Source organism: Nuphar pumila, chromosome 5 (genome assembly GCF_984573655.1).
Source record: "Nuphar pumila chromosome 5, dmNupPumi1.hap1.1, whole genome shotgun sequence".
NCBI lineage: Eukaryota > Viridiplantae > Streptophyta > Magnoliopsida > Nymphaeales > Nymphaeaceae > Nuphar > Nuphar pumila.
The window spans coordinates 120602509-120623731 of record NC_143253.1 but is presented as its reverse complement, the minus strand read 5'-3'; the positions used below and the strand labels follow the sequence as shown (position 1 = coordinate 120623731).

General features: G+C 42.8%; 1 protein-coding gene across 6 annotated transcripts in view; it reads right to left on the bottom strand.

The window, feature by feature from the left end:
• Window positions 1-1219: 1219 nt before the first annotated feature.
• Window positions 1220-21223, bottom strand: part of LOC149838406 (protein CLMP1-like) — a 32242-nt gene continuing 12238 nt past the window's right edge. For 3 of the 6 annotated variants that reach the window (XM_090006577.1, XM_090006580.1, XM_090006581.1), the window contains 2 exons: window positions 20559-20716; window positions 1896-2253 (listed from right to left, as the gene is read on the bottom strand). The gene's annotated coding sequence lies outside the window, so the exon portion shown is untranslated. Of the gene's footprint in view, window positions 1286-1895; window positions 2254-20558; window positions 20717-21223 lie in introns of those variants that run through there. The other 3 variants (XM_090006578.1, XM_090006579.1, XM_090006582.1) reach the window with 2 other exon arrangements.

Below are 21223 nucleotides of genomic sequence, written 5' to 3'. Positions count from 1 at the left end.
CCGTTGTGTTTGATCAGCTGGCAGGGGGCGGAGGCCCCCTGCTCTTGTTTAAGCAACAACGACAAGGGGATCTACCCTCTTGCTGTTGGCTTGATCGGCCAATAGGGGGTGGAGCCCTCCTGCTGCTGGTATTTTCTAGCAGGGGGGCGGAGCCCTCCTACCCTTGTTTAAGCAACAACGGCAGAGGGATCCGCCCCCCCCTGCCGTTGTGTTTGCTTGGTCAACAGGGGGCGGAGCCCCCCTGTCGCTGGTATTTTCTGGCAGGGGAGCGGAGCCCTCTGCCCTTGTTTAAGCAACAACGATAGGAGGCGGACTTGTCGTTGTGTTTGCTCAACCGGCAGGGGGCCCCGCACCCCTGTTGCTGGTACTTTCCGGCAGGGGGCTCTTCCCCCTGCCCTTGTCTAAGCAACAACGGCAAGGGGATCTGCTCCGCCTGCCATTGTGTTTGCTCGACCAACAGGGGGGGCGCACCGCTGGTACTTTCCGCCGCGGAGCTCCGCCCCCTGCCTTTGTTTAAGCAACAGCGATAGGGGATCCGCCCCCCCTGTCACTGTGTTTGCTCGGCCAGCAGGGGGCTCCGACGGTTTTCTTCTGCTTCTCCCTGTGTCTTTGTCTTTAGCCGGCAAGAGTAATGTGCATTGCAGGTGCATACAACAACAACAACAACAACAACTACGCCTTCATCCCAAAACAATTGGGGTCAGCGATATGAACCAAAAAAGAAATTCATTTTGGGTCTTCCACATGAATCCTTTTCCTCCAATCATTTCTATCCATGCTAAGAGATGGTGCTCAAGCACTTGACCAACGGTAGCGTGGGGGAAGAAATCCAGTGTTTCCTTTGGTCAAATGGTAAAAAGAAAAGCGTAATATGGCAATTTCCATATGACTAACCATGGATTGACCATGGTAAAGTGAAAGAGGCCGATGTTTGAAAAATATTTTAATAACCCAACCGTGTTTTTGTAATTTCTGAAAGGGTAGGGATAATTTTGTAATTATGTCAAAACTTAGGCCGATTTTTGCAATTTTTTTCTTTATTTTAAAAAGAGTCATGATGCAACCGATGAAAGAGTATAGGCGTGTACTCAATCACGTTGAATGGAGTAAAATAGCCAGACGGTTAAACAGGCAAATACACGCTGATCAGATTGGATTACATCAAACTGAACTTGGACCTTACTGAAACAAGCTTGTGGAGCATCAAACAATTGATTCTAAAATTGTTCCTTCAGACTGGTGCAGCTGTGGTCTTCAACTCCTATGTGAACCTTTAGATATAAACCTGCACAGATACAAAGCATCATTCTTCCAAAATCAATGCTTTGTATCTGCACAGGAATGACATATATCATAGCAGGAGCTAGTATCTTCCGAGTCTTGGGTACACCATATTCCCCATGTTACTTACTGCCAATCCAAATTTTCATACAATTTACATTTCAATAAATACAGAGAATCATCTGGCAAGGAACTAGAAGAGACGAGTCAAAATGAGGATAACATTTCATGATTTAATGATTGCTTAAGCAGGAAATGCATAAAAGAGAAGCATACGGGGATAAAGGTGGCTTGGTGATTCATGTTCTAGCGCGTTCCCAGTTGAAAGGCAAAGACGAACTACATGGAGAAAGAAACCAACAAAAAGGAAAAAAAAAACTTCTTGCCGGCAAGAGTCGTTCTGTAGATTGAAGTTTCAATATGAACAAAGTTTAAAAACGACACAGCATGCATACACACCCTAACAACATGCAAGGATATTAGGGGCACCAAGATACAACGTACTTGTAACTGCCAGAATAAGAAGCAAAAGCCATAAGAAACATGAAGCAAGAAGTGGCAGGGGATGGCATCTAGACTTAGGATGATTGCAATGCGGAGAAATACCAAAGCAGTGTCAGGAATTCCTTCAAATTGAAACAAGAATCTCCTACGGCGTGAGGAGCAATAGACAGATGAAATACAAGAACATTTCAACAAATAGAAAGAGTAATTCATAAATTATTGAATAGTTAAATCATTTCAAGTATAAAAAATAGAAAATTGATGCTTCATGGAAAAACATGATTCCTGAAGGAATAGTTCTTCACAGGAATGAGAACATGCTTCCACTACGTGACACCAACTTTTGAAAAATGATTTCCTTCTAGCTTCAAGCCAAGCTTCCTGCTTTTTGCCAAAAAAATCAAGCTTCCACTTTGATCTGTCAGTGGTAGGCACGATTTGGCCAACATATGCACGTCTTTAATGCACCTTCAGGAATAGCAAGTCATCAGAATCAGAATCAACCATGATAATAACCTACTTGCACAATCATCTTAAGTTGTATTTAAGAAAGAATGATAGTGTAGGTTGTTTACTCAAAAAGAGTGATGGAATTAAAAAATTTGACTTGGACTTCAAACTTGACTTCCATATAATTAAATTGGTAGAGTGGATGCTTAATCAAGCTCACAGATGGATAAAGGTTTGCACAACTTGAATCAAATGACAACAGGCATTTAGCAAATAGTGAGGCAGAAAAGCTATAGACAACTTATGTAGATTAAACACAAATGTCCAAGCATCCATGTACAAATATAAAAAGCAAGAATGGCAGGTACAGGGTAAAATGACTAAATAACAGTAGCAAGATAACCTCGTGAAAGACAACATCAATGTTAATTAGTTCAGGAACTAACGCGGACTCTTTTAACAGGGCACCACATCCGCATCGTATGGGTGCAACACTTGGACACAGGTTCCTTTGTGTCAGGTGAAGTCAACCACACTGAGGTCCAATTCTGTTCAAAAGTAGATTTAGTTAATCCTAACCAAGTCCAGTTTTATATATATATATATATATATATATATCCTCCCCGCACCCAAAGTCTTTTAAAGTGCCGCATCATCGCATCCGCACCCAGAGGCAGAGCCAGGGTTCTAAGCTAGGGTGGAAACAAACATAAAGTAAAAAACAAAAAATAATTACTAAAAAATGTTTTTTTAAGAAAACTTACTAACAATATGTTTCAAATAACCAAATCAAAACCCTATTTTCTACAAACATCATAAATCGTTTATTTATGCTAAATTAAAAAACCCTAATATTCTAACCGAAATCAAATCATACAATTCATGGATTCATGTTGAATGGTAATTAAAAAAAGCACAAAAACCTTAAAACTTAAAATAAACATTTATATCATTCTAAAAAAAATAAATCAAAACTAATCACTACCAACAACAACAAACAACAACAACAACTACGCCTTCATCCCAAAACAATTGGGGTCAGCGATATGAACCAAAAAAGAAATTCATTTTGGGTCTTCCACAAGAATCCTTTTCCTCCAATCATTTCTATCAAATGCCATGTCCTCGGTGAGGTTCAAAGCATTCATATCCTTTCCTATCATCTCCATCCAAGTCTTCCTAGGCCTACCCCGACCTCTTTTAACTAATATATTTTCTCATTTCTCCAACCTTCTAACTGGAGCATCATTAGGCCTTCGCCGAATATGTCCAAACCACCGTAAACGATTCTCTCGCATCTTATTTTCAATGGGTGCAACACCTACCTTCTTACGTATCTCCTCATTCCGAATCTTATCTTTTATTGTATTACCACACATCCATCTAAGCATCCGCATCTCAGCTACACTCATTTTTTGAATATGATGTCTCTTGGCAGCCCAACATTCCGTACCATATAGTAAAGCGGGTCTAATAGTCGTCCTATAAAACTTTCCCTTCAACCGCAATGGCATTCTACGATCACACAACACTCCAGTTGCACTCTTCCATTTCATCCACCCAACCTTTATCCTATGATTTACATCTCCATCAATTTCTCCATACTTTTGATTGATAGATCCCAAATATTTGAAAGAATCATCCACCGGTATTTCTTGCTCACCAAGCTTCACTACACTCCCATCTCTATTTCGTTGCTTACTAAATCGACATTCCATGTATTCTGTCTTACTCTTACTCAACTTAAAACCTCTTGCTTCCAATGTCTGTCTCCATAATTCTAACTTAGCATTAACCCCAGCTCTAGACTCATCAATCAAAACAATATCATCAGCAAACAACATACACCACGGCACATTTTCTTGAATTGATCTCGTAAGCTCATCCATCACTATAGCAAATAGGAAAGGGCTTAAAGCAGATCCTTGATGTAACCCAACCGTTATCGGAAAATTGGTTGTCACCCCTCCACAAGTGCGGACATTGGTTACTACTCCTTCATACATATCTTTAATTATACTAATGTACTTTACGGAAACACCTTTCTTCATCATTGTCCACCAGAGAACGTCCCTAGGTACTCTATCGTATGCCTTCTCTAAATCAATAAAAACCATATGCAAATCTTTGTTCCTCTCTCTATATCTTTCAATAAGTTGTCTAAGAAGATGTATAGCTTCCATAGTTGATCTTCCAGGCATAAAACCAAATTGATTCTCCGATATCATGACAACCTTCCTCAACCTAGACTCAATCACCCTCTCCCAAAGTTTCATAGTATGACTCATGAGTTTTATACCACGATAATTTGTGCAATCTTGTATATCACCCTTATTCTTATATAAAGGCACCAAAGTACTCTTCCTCCACTCATTAGGCATCTTATTTGTTCGCCAAATCAAGTTAAAAAGATTTGTCAACCATTCTAAACCTTTCTCTCCCAAGCATTTCCAAGCCTCGATAGGTATACCATCTGGGCCAACTGCCCTTCTTGATTTCATTTTCTTCAAAGCCTCTGCAATTTCTTTCTTTGAATCTTGCGCATGAAGTCACTACCAACAACATAATTATGCATTTATGCTAACTGATAAAAAAACACTAATATTCTAAACAAAATCACAACTTGCAATATTCATATATCCATGCCTAATGATAATTGAAAAAAAAACACAGAAAATCCCTTAAACCATAACCAAACATTTATGTCATTTAAAAAAAACAAACCAAAACCCTAATCCCTACAAACATTATAAATTATACATTTATGATTAATTAACAAAAAAACTTAATATTCTAACCAAAATCAAACCACATAATATTCATGGATTCATGCCTAATGGTAATTAAACACACACACCCCTTAAAACCATAAACTAAACATTTACTTTGTTCTAAAAAAACCAAATAAAAACCTTAAATCCTAACAAACATCACATTATAGATATGCTAATTGAGTAAAAAAAAAACCTTAATTAAAAAATATGTCATTTAAAATACCAAAATAAAAGACATAAATCCTAACAAAAATCAAAGATTTAGGGTTTGATAACCAAAATCAAGCATGTATTAATGGAATCATGCTTAATTATTATTAAAAAGAAAATACCAAAAAAAACCCTAAAACCTTCATTATATATTCATGTTATTTGAAAAAATCCAAATCAATACCCACAACCCTAAAAGAAATCACAGATTTATGCTAAAAAGATCAAATAAAAGCTCTAATATTCTAACCAAAAATCAAGCATTCATTATTCATTCTTAATGCTAATTAGAAAAAAAGAACACACATATACAAAACCCTAATTTAAACATTCATGCTATTTCAAAAAATATCTAAATAAAAAACCTAAACCCTTACAATACACTATGTTAAAAAAAAGTAAAACTCCTAAAATCAAAACCCTTAAAACATTTTGAAAAGAAAAAAAGAATTGAAAAGCAGAAGGAGACCTAGAGACCAGGGCCAGGGGCATGTGCCAAAGAGGCTGCGGAATGGCGGATGAAAATCCCTCAAAGTTTCCAGTGGAGAGAGAGAGGGAACCTTAGGGCAAAGGCATGTGCACCACTGTCGCTGGTACCGCCGGAGGCCTAGAGTTCAAAGTGTCAGAGAGAGTCAAGGTGGGGATGGGGAACGGAGTGCACAAAGAGAGAGAGAGAGAGTGTGTGTAAAGCCTTGAAAAAAAATGTGTCATACACGTGCCCTGCACGTGTCGGACACGTGTCGGGGTTTGGTCCGCTGTGTCGGGCCCGAATCGGACCCGAGCCTGACCCGGACCCGGGTTCTCGAAGCCTTGAGAACCTGCGTCTTTTAAAAGACGCATGCGCCTCGGGCGAGGGGTAGAAAACCCTCGCCCCTTCTCTCTCCTCTACTCCATCTCTCTCACGCTGCCGCCAACGATTGGAGACGTCGGCAACCAACTCCGTCCGGTCGCCTCCTCCCCTCTGAGTTCGGCAGGCCTCCCGGCGGCCTCCGAGCTTCGGTGACCGACCACCTCCCACGCCCTCCAGGAACCTCCATCGGCTGACGGCCTTGTCTCCCTACGGCCACCGACGCCGGCGACTCGCCGCCGGCCACCGCCTTTGTCATGGTTGCTGCAGACATCGACAGCAGTCGTCGGCGACCTTCGACAGTCGACGATCGTAGCTAACGACAACCTCCGAGCTTCAACAACGCATCGCTTCCTCCCCTTCCTCAGTGGCCACCAGCGACCAGAGCAGCTGGCGATCGCGCCGCCGACCTCTTGTCCGACCGTCGGTTGCGCCAGAGCCCCCGACGTCGGAGTTTTCGACTCTCGCCGCCTGAGTTCCCCGTCGTCACCGACCCCCTGTCTTCGACGCCTTTCCAGACCCGTCACCACTTGCAAGCATCCTGTGCTGCCGCTGGCGATCGGAGTTGCCGACGACCAACCCCGTTCGGCCTCCTCCCCTCTGGTAAACCCTCGGCAATCCTTGTTCTCGGCGCCTCTTCTCTCTGTGTGCTCGCGTTCTGGCATCGCTCACTGACGACTCTCCCATTGTCGTGGTCTTCCCAGGTAAAAACCCCATCTCCCTTCTTTTTCTCCTTTGTGAGGGGTTGATCGACAGGGGGGCTGAGCCCCCTATTGTCGCCTCTTGTCGACAGGGGGTTAAACCCCCTACCTTCCTTTTGGAGTCGGTCGACAGAGGGACTGAGCCCCCTGTCGTCGCCTCTTGTCGGCAGGGGGGCGCCGCTTTCCCCATGCCCTCCTTGTTGTGCCGCCAGGGAGCTCCGTCCCCTTGCCATTTGTCTTGTCGACATAGCATTCCTCTCCGCCTGTCCCTTTTGTGTTTTCTGGCAGGGGGCGAGGCTCCCCCTGCTTTTGTGTTTCCCGGTAGAGGGCGGAGCCCCCTACTCTCCTGTTGCTTCTCGGCACGGGGTTCGGCCCCCCTGCCTCCTGCGTTTTTCCGACAGGGGGTGAGGCTCCCCCTTGCCTTCTTTTGTGTTTCCCAGGAGGGGACGAAGCCCCCCTGCCTTCCTGTTTTCGAGCAGAGAACAAAGCCCCCTGGACCTTGCTTGTTCTCCGACAAGGGGCTTTACCCCCCTGCCTTGTTCTTTCTGCCGGCAGGGGCCTGTCTCGTTCACAACAGAGGGCTGCGCCCCCTGTCCTGATTCATGTTCTGACAGGGGGTGTTCCCCCTTGTCTTGTTATGGCAGGTGTGGCAGGGATCCTCTGCTGCTCCCTGCCTCTGCTGTTGTTGCCAAGCAAGGCTGAGGCCCCTGCCTCTGGCATCCTTGTCTGCAAGATGCAGAGTTCCTACATCTGCCTCCTACAGGCAGGAGGCCTTGCTGCCTCTATCCCTCTCCTGCAGGGAGCTGAGCTCCCTGCCTACTCTCGTGTTTGGGGTCTGGTACCACTGCAGGTCGTACCGAACCCACTTCTCATTTATATTACGACATATACTAGTGTTCCAAGCATCGCAGGTTGAACGGTAGATCCAGCTCGCCTTAGTGGCTCGAGCTTACGCTTACCTACGTCGCAAGCGTACGAGGACCCGCAACCCCTTAAGGTAGGGGATTCTTGTGTAAAAAGACAATGAACGAATAAATGCTAAAATAAGGAAAGATAATTAAAAGAGGATGATATATGTATATATATAATATATATACATATGTCTTTACATTCAAGGACACAGTTTCGCGATCCGTGTCTTCTTTATTTTTCTTGCACTTTCCTTTCTGTTGTCGCCGCGCTATATGTGCCTAGGCTTTTAATTCATGTCCTTACATTTCATGTCTTTTAACTCAAGGACGCGGTTTCGCGATCATTGTCCTCTCTACTTTTTCGTACTTTACTTTTCTGTTTCCCCGCGCTTTGCGCCATGGCATTTACTTGTATATGTATGCCTTTTTTCTCCAGGATGCAATCATGGTCCTCTTCTACGTTCTCGCACTTTGCTTTTTGCATTTACCTTTATTGCCCCACGCTTTATGCGCCATGGCCTTACTTTTGCTCTTCGTACCTTACTTTCCTGTTGTCGTCGTACTTTCTGTTGCACTTACTTTTTGTATGTGTTCGTCCTTACTTTGTTGTTGCACTTCGTGCATGTATTCTTATCTCTGTCGTATGCTCCTTTACTTGCTTACGCTTATCGTTTAATTGAGGTGCAACCCCATGCCTCGTGTCCTTTACACTTAGTCAGTATAGGATCTCATACCTCGTGAGTTGCTTACGTAGTTGTCTGCTTGTGTGTTTCGATGATCGAGGTATGATTTCATACCTCGTGTGTAGCTCTAGCGTTCTACACTCGCGGTGCAGCTTCGCACATCGAGTCTTGTCACTTGATTTGTCATTGTATTAGTATGTGCACGGGTTTGCCCTTTGTCAGCTTGCACTCCCTGAGTGCAGTTTCGAGTGTATAGTGTATATCGTTTTACTTGTCTTAAGAGTCACGACACACACTTATGCACTTCGGTTCTTCAAAGATGATGGTCTTAGGTGCAAACCTATTTTCAAAGATGTATAGCTTTGTGAAGCAGAGATAGCGGTTGGATCTCCCAAATCAATGTATTTGAAAAATGTGTGTTACAACGTCAGTTCGCCTATCTGATACGACTCAGATAACCTTGTTTAGGAGCCTGTGCACGTGTAGGGCGAGAATCCTATTGAGGTACTTGCGCCATCGCTAGATCGGCGTTACATGACTTCTGATGCGAGAGCTAGTTTATAGGCTTTCTAGTTCAACTAAGATAGTAGCGTCTTCCTTCCTTTGTAAAGGTATTGGATTTCTTACGAGGAATCCATGTACCTCCTCTTGTAGTTGTATCCTTAGCCACGTACGATATGTTTGAACTACGAAAAGCAGGACAAGAGGTTTGTAGTAACCTCTAAGCGTGTATTGACACATTAAGCTAAATCCTGTTATATTGATTTTCGCTTAATAAGCAAAATGCTTGCGATTGTCTAAAGGACCCAAGCACGATAAGTTGGAACTAGAATGAGTTCACTGTGGACTTCTGTAAAGCAGAAGTGTTGAGGGATTTCCTGCGAGAAATCCTTACCCCTCCTATCGTAGTTGTACTTTTAAACAGGTATGTTGCCTACTGCGGTGAGTAGGATGAGAGGTGTGTGGTTGCCCCGAACGCGCAATGACGCGTGTAATTCACATAAATGATAATCATGCGCCTTCACAGGCAAGAAGCTCGAGTGGGTCGAAAAACCAGGGTATGTAGAATGGGACGGCGGTTAAGAAACCCCCCATCGTGCTCATTCGGGACGGTTCATCAAGAGAGAGGATGGATGGTACAAAACTCTGATGGACAGTCATTAATGGAAATCACAGGCAAAGATCTGACTTCCCCAGTCATTGGAGCTTAGGGGAAATATTTCAGGCCACTTCTGCAGAAGTTCGGATGCGCATCCATGGGCCTTTGTTTGCCATTGGAGATTTACTCTCTTGGTCACTGGCCGTCCCTTTAGGAAGCGGACTCAGTCAGTCATTCGGGGTATAATAAATTACATAGCATAATGGACCCCCGAATCGATTTCGACTGTTTCTACGTTTTTGCCTTGTGCGTACCCACAACGGCCTGCTCATAATGAGACAAGATATAACTCACACACATGATTATGAGATATGCGCGTTGTGACGTGAATTGATTGCTTGCTTGTTAGCTCAGTAGTTCGGTACATTACCCGTTGAGCTATGCACGCCTGATGAGGCGTTACCCTAGTTGGTTAAACTGCTTGCACAATTCTCTGTTAGGTAATAATTAGCTTCTTATGCTAGTTAAATGTTTATCCGTTGGCTTGCATCTCTTATGATTGATGTGATTGCAACTAGGACTGATGTAGCCGTTTGTCTTATAAGTTGTTACATATTGTAATATAACTGCTACCATATGATTGCTTATCATGAGTAGCTTATGAATTGCTTATAATGCAATGACTTATACTTTACGATTAGTATAATCACTTGCCGATGTAGTGTATGCATTGCTATGAAGGCTTGTCTTATTCAGTTGCTTGTTTGACTGTTGGATGGAGTGAGTTACTCTTTACCTATAGAGTCAGTTGGAGTGCTATAGTTGCTTGTTTTCCTTACTGATTCTATATTTAGTTGTTCTGCTTTACTAGAGTTTTGCTTACTCCACAGTACGTTTGCTTAGATCTACTAGTCTTGCTTTTCTTGCTTGATCTAGCGATCATCTTGCTTATTGCAGTCGTTGTCCCTTCTTGTCTTTTGCACCCCTACTAGTCTGTTGTGAGACTGACCCATTTTATGGGCAGGTGGTGAACAAGTTATATAGCTTGCGATGGCACGATGTCGTAATGCGTTCAAGGCGAGACCCCTTTCCTGTCGTTGCGCTCCTGAGGACACTTTTGATAGATATGGTATAAAGTGTCTTTAAAAGCATCTCTTCTAATTAAAATTCTGGATTACTAAAACTGTGTTACCAAAACTTCATTTTCTTTTCATTTCAATAAAAATATATACTTGAATTGCAAATCGGTTTGTAAAGGGGAGTTTGCGTTGTAATGCGCCCAAGGTCCAGGGATTTGCTATTTTAAACCTGATCTTCCGCTGAACTTCTGTTTCAAACTCTGATAAATGATTGATTTCAAAGCTTTAAACCTTTACAACTTTTGGTATCAGAGCAACAGGGAAAGCGGTAACCCTTGATCATCCATCATCTACATCGCACTGTGAGTATTATTTCTCTTAAATTATTCTACATTTATTTTAATTAAAGAATGTGTTTTTGCTTAGATGTCGTTCAATGAGCTGATCAAATCTATAGATGCATTAACCAGAGCAGTTGAGCAACTTCAAGCGATGGTCCAAAACTTGGATCATAAGGTTGATATGTTGGTTTGCACGAACATCAATCCAGAGCGAGGTGTTAACTCTCATGTTTTGTCTGATCCAATATGCCTTCAGGACCCCGATGATTGTAATTTTTGCGGAAATGTGGGTCATTCTGCTGAAGAATGCCACTTTAATCAACGTCGCGACAAAAAGTCTGTCGAAGATAGTGCTGATAACAAGCGTCGACCTGCTAAAAGACAGAAGCAAGGCAGAGAAAATGAGCCTCAACGACCGTTAAACCCAAAATGTTTGAGATGCGATCGTGTTCACCATGGACAGCCATGTCCCCGAGACTCTGGTGGTTGTTTTTATTGTGGCAAAATGGGCCACTTTATTCGTGATTGTCGCAAGAAGAAGGTCGATGACCTCCAGCGAGTGGGTGATACACCCCAACCTCCTCAGCAACAACAACAAGAACAACCTCAGCAGTAACCTATGTCTACTTTCCTATGACAAAACACATAGAAAACATCGAATAGATACTTTGATAGTCTTAGTTTAAGACTTTTTGTGTGTTTTGTTATGTATTTTTGTTAAGTAAAAGCTTATCAATGGAATTATGTATGACTTTAGTGTCTCTGGGATCTTAATGATGATGATGCTTATGCAGGTAAATGAGTAAATGAGATGTCACGCCTACAACTGATTAGTTTTTGGGTAGTTGACTTATTACGCCTACAGATGATTAATTTTTATGTGGTTGACTTATACGCCTACAAATCATTAGTTTAGACTATTTAGAGGAATGACACCTCACGATTACAAACAATTAGTTTTTGATGATGCATCACGCCTACATAGCTGTGTTGCAGGGGTTTCGCATTATGAATGGTTGTGTGATTATATTATCCTTGTATAGCATGATTGATGAGTATCATGATATTAGACTAAAATGTCTTGTAGATTTGTGTGTGAGCTTCACGCTAGAAAATGGTCAGATGTGATGTGATTGATGTGCTTTGAGGTAAGAATTATGAGTGATTATGATGATGTGATGATTTGAATTGTCTTACATGCACATATAACTTGAATACTGTGAATTTATTGAATTACGTATGAGTTACGTAAGTTGAAGTTTAGTTGATTCATATATGTATTATGTGTGTGTAGAATTCATGCTTTGATGTGCATAGAATTCATGCTTTGATTACGCATACTTTGAGGTCTTTTTGAGGAATGTAATGTTTCTTGTGGCAATGATGAGTTGCGTAGTGTAAATCTTCTATATGATGTGATTGTCATGCCACGTGATAAGAAATGTCCAGAACATGCGATAAATGTTTAAATTTGATATATGATTATGGTTCGTGGAACCTTGTTGGAAGAACATGTGATTTTGTGTTTTGTTCAGCCATGAGAAGTGATACGATGCATATTGCTGACATATATGCTTATGCCCATATTGGTGGCTTCTGACCCTGAGAGCGGTCAATTGTTCTGAACAGTCGATTGTATTGATGCATGTCTCACTATGTATGGTACCTATTGAGAATCTGATCTCCAATAGATTATCTGCGAGGGGGGTGTATGACCAAGATCAGGTGACCCGACTAGAGTGGTAAATCTCTGTGAGGATGTACACAATCCAAGAGCGGGTAGCTGCAAAGACGGTGAACTCATGTGAGGAAGTGTATGGTCCAAGATCAGGTGTACCATCTAGGGCGGTAATTCCTCGTGAGGTCGTACATCTTCCAGACCAGGTGATCTGGCGTGGATCTTGTTAATCATATTAATGGTTGTCGACCCGATGAGTTGTCATTTGTGTTGATGTGTGTATCGCAATGATTTACATTGATTATGGCATCCGTTGAGGATCGGGTTCCTCAAGGATTCTCTGTGAAGGTATGTATGACAAAGATCTGGTAATCAAGCTAGAGCGGTAGAATCTTTGTGAGGATATACATTGTCCAAGAGCGGGTAGCCGCGAAGACGGTGAACGTGAGGAAGTGTATTGTCCAAGACCAGGTACACCATTTAGGGCGGTGATTCCTTGTGAGGTCGTACGTTTCCCAGATCAGAAGGTCCGGCGGGGTTCATGTGGATTTTGATTTCCATGAAAAGTTATGGTGAGCCGTGGCGATCTTTTGATATTGATGGGTATAGCTAGTTATGAATCTATAGATTTGGCTTTCTGCTATAGCATGATTATATGCCACTCAAATGTGCGAATCAGATCTTTATTGATTTCAAATCTTGATCATGTTTTGGACCTTCTATGGAAGGGTGGGCTTTTATGAGAAAGAATGACGCCTTAAGTGAGTCATGATAGTTGGCAGTTGGCCGCATAAGGCCTTGAGAGATGGAAATGGATTGTGATTATTCAGGACAAAGAGTTTGTTAGAAATTGTGAGAGCGACACACGACATCTTGATAATAATTTAAAGACCCCGTTCAAGGAACGTAAACTAGCAATGTCTCGTTGTATCTCTTCATCCGTGTCGAATCAAGTAGAAGATAACAAATAAACCTTTCCTACGGTGTTCTACTAGATCCCTTTTCTTTGATGACTCGTTGTGTCTCTTCATCCCTGAAGATAACGAATAAGCATTCTTATAGTCTTCTGCTAAGCTCCCTTTTCCTTTCTTGTGGCTCCGTACAAACTCTTGTGAAGACAAGTTATTAACGAAATCTCACACATACATTTGTTCGATCAAGTTGTTGGCTTCGAACCTTTCTCATGAACTCATTATGTGTTGTCCTGATCCCTTTAGAGGCGTTTGTATTTGGGATCACACAAAGGTTGTGTATCCTTGTTAACATCGATTAACTTAGGCTACGATCCTACGATCATTGCATATAACTTTCACATTAAATTTTGACGAAATTCTTTTAATGGAGGTAGGATGTAAAGCCTTGAAAAAAAATGTGTCATACACATGTCAGACACGTGCCCTGCACGTGTCGGACACATGTCAGGGTTTGGTCTGTTGTGTCGGGCCTAGATCCGGGTCCGAACTGGACCCGAGCCTGACCCGGACCCAAGTTCTCGAAGACTTGAGAACTTGCATCTTTTAAAAGACGCAGGCGCCTCGGGCGAGGAGTAGAAAACCCTCGCCCCTTCTCTCTCCTCTGCTTCGTCTCTCTCACGCTGCCGCCGACGATTGCAGACGCCGGCGACCAACTCCGTCCGGTCGCCTCCTCCCCTCTGAGTTCGGCAGACCTCCCAGCGGCCTCCGAGCTTCGGCGACCGACCACCTCCCACGCCCTCCAGGAACCTCCATCGGCTGACGGTCTTGTCTCCCCGCGGCCACTGACGCCGGCGACTCGCCGCCGGCCACCGCCTTTGTCTCGGTTGCTGTAGACATCGACGGCAGTCGTCGACGATTTTCGACAACCGACGATCGTAGCCGACGACAACCTCCGAGCTCCGGCAACGCATCGCTTCCTCCCCTTCCTCAGTGGCCACCAGCGACTAGAGCAGTCGGCGATCGTGCCGCCTACCTCTTGTCCGACCGTCGGTTGCGCCAGAGCCCCCGACGTCGGAGTTTTCGACTCTCGTCGCCTGAGTTCCCCGTCGTCACCGACCCCCTGTCCTCGACGCCTTTTCTGACCCGTCGCCACTTGCAAGCATCCCGTGCTGCCGCCGGCGATCGGAGTTGCCGACGACCAACCCTGTTCGGCCTCCTCCCCTCTGGTAAACCCTTGTTCCCGACGCCTCTTCTCTCTCTGTGCTCGCGTTCCGCCATCGCTCACCGGCGACTCCCCCGTTGTCGTGGTCTTCCCAGGTAAAAACCCCTTCTCCCTTCTTTTTCTACTTTGTGAGGGGTTGATCGACACGGGGGCTAAGCCCCCTGTCGTCGCCCCTTGTCGGCAGGGGGCTAAACCCCATGCCTTCCTTTTGGAGTCTGTCGACAGAGGGACTGAGCCCCCTGTCGTCACCTCTTGTCGGCAGGGGGTTCCGTTCCCCCTGTCCTTGCTAGGTCGGCAGGGGGGCTCCGCTATCCCCCTGCCCTCTTGTTGTGTCGGCAGGGGGCTCTGTCCCCCTGCCATTTGTCTTGTCGACAGGGGGTTCCTCTCCCCTTGTCCCTTTTGTGTTTTCTGGCAGGGGGCGAGGCTCCCCCAGCTTTTGTGTTTCCCGGGTTCGACGCCCTTGCCTCCTGTGTTTTGTCGGTAGGGGGTGAGGCTCCCCATGCCTTCCTGTTTTCGAGCAGAGGACAAAGCCCCCTTGCACCTTGCTTGTTCTCCGACAAGGGGTGAAGCTCCCCTGCCTTGTTCTTTCTGCCGGCAGGGGCAGCTGTCTCGTTCCCAGCAGGAGGCTGCGCCCCTTGTCCTGATTCATGTTCTCACAGGGGGTGTTCCCCCTTGTCTTGTTATGGCAGGTGTGGCAGGGAGCCTCTGCTCCCTCCCCTGCCCTTCTCTGTTTTGGCAGACAGGGAGCTCTTCTCCCTGCCTTTGCTGTTGTTGCCAAGCAGGGCTGAGGCCCCTGTCTCTGGCACCCTTGTCTGCAGGATGCAGAGTTTCTGCATCTGCCTCTTGCAGGCAGGAGGCCTTGCTGCTTCTGTCCCTCTCTTGCAAGGAGCTCAGCTTCCTGCCTACTATCGTGTTTGGAGTCTGGTACCACTGCAGGTCTTATCGAACCCGCTTCTCGTTTATATTACGACATATACTAGCGTTCCAACATATACTAGTGTTCCAAGCATCGCAGGTTGAATTGTGGATCCAGCTCGCCTTAGTGGCTCGAGCTTGCGCTTACCCACGCTGCAGGCGTACGACGACCTGCAACCCCTTAAGGTAGGGGATTCTTGCGTAAAAGGACAATGAACGAATAAATGTTAAAATAAGGAAAGATAACTAAAAGATGATGATATATGTATACGTATAATATATATGTGTATGTCTCTACATTCAAGGACGCGGTTTCGCGATCCTTGTCCTCTTTACTTTTTTTGCACTTTCCTTTCTGTTGTCGTTGCGCTATATGTGCCTAGGCTTTTAATTCATGCCCTTACATTTCATGTCTTTTAACTCAAGGATGCGGTTTCACGATCTTTGTCCTCTCTACTTTTTCGTACTTTACTTTTCTGCTGCCCCGCGCTTTGCGCCATGGCATTTACTTGTATATGTATGCCTTTTTCTCCATGATGAAATCTTGGTTCTCTTTTACGTTCTCGCACTCTGCTTTCTGCATTTACCTTTATTGCCCCGCGCTTTATGCACCATGGCCTTACTACTTGCTTTTGCTTTTCGTACCTTACTTTCCTGTTGTCGCCGTACTTCTGTTGCACTAACTTTTTGTATGTGTTCGTTCTTACTTTGTTGTTGCACTTCGTGCATGTATTCTTATCTCTATCGTATGCGCCTTTACTTGCTTACGCTTATCGTTTAATCGAGGTGCAGCCTCATGCCTCGTGTCCTTTACACTTGCTTAGTCAGTATATGATCTCATACCTCGTGAGTTGCTTACGTAGTTGCCTGATCGAGGTATGATTTTATACCTCGTGTGTACTCTAGTGTTCTACCCTCGCGGTGCAGCTTCGCACATCGAGTCTTGCCTCTTGATTTGTTATTGTATTAGTATATGCACGGGTTTGCCCTTTGTCAGCTTGCACTCCCTGAGTGCAGCTTCGAGTATATAGTGTATATCGTTTTACTTGTCTTAAGAGACACGACACACACTTATGCACTTAGGTTCTCCAAAGATGATGGTCTTAGGTGCAAACCTATTTTCAAAGATGTATAGCTTTGTGAAGCAGAGATAGCGGCTGGATCTCCCAAATCGATGTATTTGGAAAAGGTGTGTTACAACGTCAGTTCGCCTATCCGATACAACTCAGATAACCTTGTTTAGGAGCCTGTGCACGAGTAGGGCGGGAATCCTATTGAAGTACTTGCGCCATCGCTAGATCGGCGTTACATCACTTCTGAAGCGAGACCTAGTTTCTAGGCTTTCTAGACCAACTAAGATAGTAGTGCATTCCTTCCTTCGTAAAGGTATTGGATTTCTTACGAGGAATCCATGTACCTCCTCTTGTAGTTGTATCCTTAGTCACGTACGATATGTTTGAACTACGAAGAGCAGGACGAGAGGTTTGTAGTAACCTCTAAGCGTGTATTGACACATTAAGCTAAATCCTGTTATGTTGATTTTCGCTTAATAGGCAAAATGTTTGTGATTGTCTAAAGGATCCGAGCACAATAAGTTGGAACTAGAATGAGTTCACTGTGGACTTCTGTAAAGCAGAAGTGTTGAGGGATTTCCTGCGAGAAATCCTTACCCATCTCATCGTAGTTGTACTTTTGAACAGATACGTTGTATACTGCGATGAGTAGGATGAGAAGTGTGTGGGTGCCCCGAACGCGCAATAGCGCGTGTAATTCACATAAATGATAATCATGCGCCTTCACAGGCAAGATGCTCGAGTGGGTCGAAAAACCAGAGCATGTAGAATGGGACGGCGGTTAAGAAACCCCTCATCGTGCTCATTCGGGACGGTTCATCAAGAGAGAGGATGGATGGTACAAAACTCCGATGGACAGTCATTAATGGCAATCACAGGCAAAGATCTGACTTCTCCAATCATTGGAGCTTAGGGGAAATATTTCAGGCCACTTCTGCAGAAGTTCGGATGCGCATCCATGGGCCTTTGTTTGCCTTTGAGGATTTACTCTCTTGGTCATTGGCCGTCCCCTTAGGAAGCAGACTCAGTCAGTCATTCGGGGTATAATAAAATACATATCATAATGGACCCCCGAATCGATTTCGCCTGTTTCTACATTTTTGCCTTGTGCGTACCCACAACGGCCTGCTCATAATGAGACAAGATATAACTCACACACATGATTATGAGATATGCGCGTTGTGACGTGAATTGATTGCTTGCTTGTTAGCTCAGTAGTTCGGTACGTTACCCGTTGAGCTATGCACGCCTGATGAGGCGTTACCCTAGTTGGTTAAACTGCTTGCGCAGTTCTCTGTTAGGTAATAACTAGCTTCTTATGCTAGTTAAATGTTTATCCGTTGGCTTGCATCTCTTATGATTGATGTGATTGCAACTAGGACTGATGTAGTTGTTTGTCTTATAAGTTGTTACATATTGTAATATAACTGCTACCATATGATTGCTTATCATGAGTAGCTTATAAATTGCTTGTAATGCAATGACTTATACTTTACGATTAGTATAATCACTTGCCGATGTAGTGTATGCATTGCTATGAAGGCTTGTCTTATTCAGTTGCTTGTTTGACTGTTGGATGGAGTGAGTTACTCTTTACCTATAGAGTCAGTTGGATTGCTATAGTTGCATGTTTTCCTTACTGATTCTATATTTAGTTGTTCTGCTTTACTAGAGTTTTGCTTACTCCACAGTACGTTTGCTTAGATCTACTAGTCTTGCTTTTCCTGCTTGATCTAGCGATCAGCTTGCTTACTGCAGTCGTTGTCCCTTCTTGTCTTTTGCACCCCTACTGGTCTGTTGTGGGACTGACCCATTTTATGGGCAGGTGGTGAACAAGTTATACACCTTGCGATGGCACGATGTCGTGATGCGTTAAAGGCGAGACCCCTTTCCTGTCGTTGCGCTCCTGAGGACACTTTTGATAGATATTGTATAAAGTGTCTTTGAAAGCATCTCTTCTAATTAAAACTCTGGATTACTAAAACTGTGTTACCAAAACTTCGTTTTTCTTTTCATTTCAATAAAAATATATACTTGAATTGCAAAACGGTTTGTAAAGGGAAGTTTGTGTTGTAATGCGCCCAAGGTCCAGGGATTTGCTATTTTAAACCTGATCTTCTGTTGAACTTCTGTTTCAAACTCTGATAAATGATTGATTTCAAAGCTTTCAACATTTTTCAGAAAAGGTTTCAAGTCCACGATTTTGGGGTGTTACAGAGAGAGAGAGAGAGGCAGTCGGAGCCATAGACTCTAAGATAGAGGGGGAAAGGCATGGATTGGGTCAGAGTTGTGCCCACCCAGACCCAACCTTTCCGAGGGTGAGGGTGGGCACTCACTGCCCAACCCATCGGGTTAAGGTAGGCACTGCCCACCTTAACTAAAGACCACAAAGATGTAAAGACCTTAAAATTGTAGTTATACACAGTATCTGGAAAGTGCGAAGGTCAAGACACATTACTCTGGTTCTCTCATGTGTACAGTCAAGAAATTAGCCAAAAATGTTGAGGCGACTCCTAGGAAAAGGTATACAACCTTACAGGTAGCAATATAGTTCTTTGAAAAACTCTTTTTTAGATTTTCAGTCAGGGGACCCTTTTTCTAACTAGAAACCTATATATATATATATATATATATATATATATATATATATATATATATATATATATATATATATATATCAGTCTTGGCTATATCTCGGCAGGGTAATTTCTCGTGATAATATAGGTTTATTTGATAAAACATAGGAAAATCTTGGTGTTTAAAAATTTTAATATAAAAATAGCAGAAATAAGTAAGAAAATAACACATTTTTTGAAATAAAACACACATATAATAAAAGAAATAATTACAAAATATAAAAGAAAATAAGTACATTTAAGATATAGAAAAGAAGTAAAAAATTAAAAGTAACTGATAATATTCATGATATTATCATTATAATATCATGATATATATAGATAAAGAGAGAGAGATTTTCCAAGCGAATTTTCTCATGTCACAGAAACAGGAGAAAAAATTTCAAAATATTTTTTATACGATAACTTTTCATCTATGTAACACAGACTCTTCTAACAGGGCACCACACCAGCATCGCACCCACACCCATGCGGGTGAGACACTTGCACATGGCTTCCTTTGTGTCAGGTGAAGTCTACCACGCTGAGGTCCATTTCTGTCCAAAAGTAGATTAAGTTAACCCTAACCAAGACTAGTTTTACCTATGTTATATATATACACACATAAATGTACACATATAAACTGAAGTAATTTGATTGCAAAGGTCGATATCTTATAAACCAATTACTCAAAATATCACTAGATAGATATTATACACATGGAACAAGATCCACTTTCAAGATTCTATGACAGAAGAGAATGGCAGACATGAGACAAAAAATTATACTCCAACAGGGTAGAGATTCTGCTGATCCTCAATACAGAACATGGTAATTTCTTGAGTTTCTAATGAAAGCAAATGATACGTTAAAAGCAGCATGAAGAAACAACATAAGACAAGTCTCATTCGATAATGACATGTTTCTATAAAAGTCCCAGTTATTCATAGCATGGTACGTGGAATTTCATAGTAAATATCAAATGAGCAAAACCAATATGCTTGATATTCATCCATAGGACAAAATAGATACAAAATTATTTGAATAGTTATTGGAGATTTGAATATTGGAGCAGTAAGTGTTGGATATTTAGCTTATGGGTATCCAAGTATGAGAAAGATGAGTTTTCTTTCTAAATCCTATTTAAAGAAAACATAAGAAAAATAAGTGTTTTCGCCACTCCTTGATTTGATGAAAGGAGGGATTGCTTCCTGCTTTTAAGCTTCAGGCCTAGGTTGAGCATGGAGTAATGATTTCATACCTGAGCTGTAGATGCCAATTAGCGCCAAAGGCTTGTAACCAGTGTCAAGGACATTTTTGAAAAGGAATTGACCAATGCTTGTTCCTTTCTTCGTATGATCTCCTCAAAAGCTTTTGAGCCAAAGATGGTTTGATTCGATGTAGTTTCCAATAATACCACTAACATAAGCATGGTAAATCAATTCAAACAATTCAAACTATCTTAAAAAGTTAAAAAATGAATGAGTAAAACTTCTTCAAATATCTTGGATTTACGAATCAAATATAATATATTCAATACATCTTCAAATTATACATTGCCTTGCAGTGTTTAAGGAGATGCAGCCAAATCTCCTTTACCACAAATAATGATTCACTCTTATCTGAATATAGGCAGGTTCTAATAATTACAATGTGATAAAAACAAATTTCACTCAGCATCATGGCAATAGCAATCATATTGATTAACTCATGATCGTGCCCCCTAGTGATCACATATAAAGGATGAAATTGGATGAACAGTCAGAACTTGAAACCCGTAGCAGACACATGGTAAAAAGAATTAAACAATTCTCCACAGTTTTGATTGATCGTTGCAACACCAAGAACAAAGTGCTACTCAATCAGTCAAAACCAACCAATATGCAAAACTCTCCCATGCATTCAACCAATTTAGAGTAATATCAG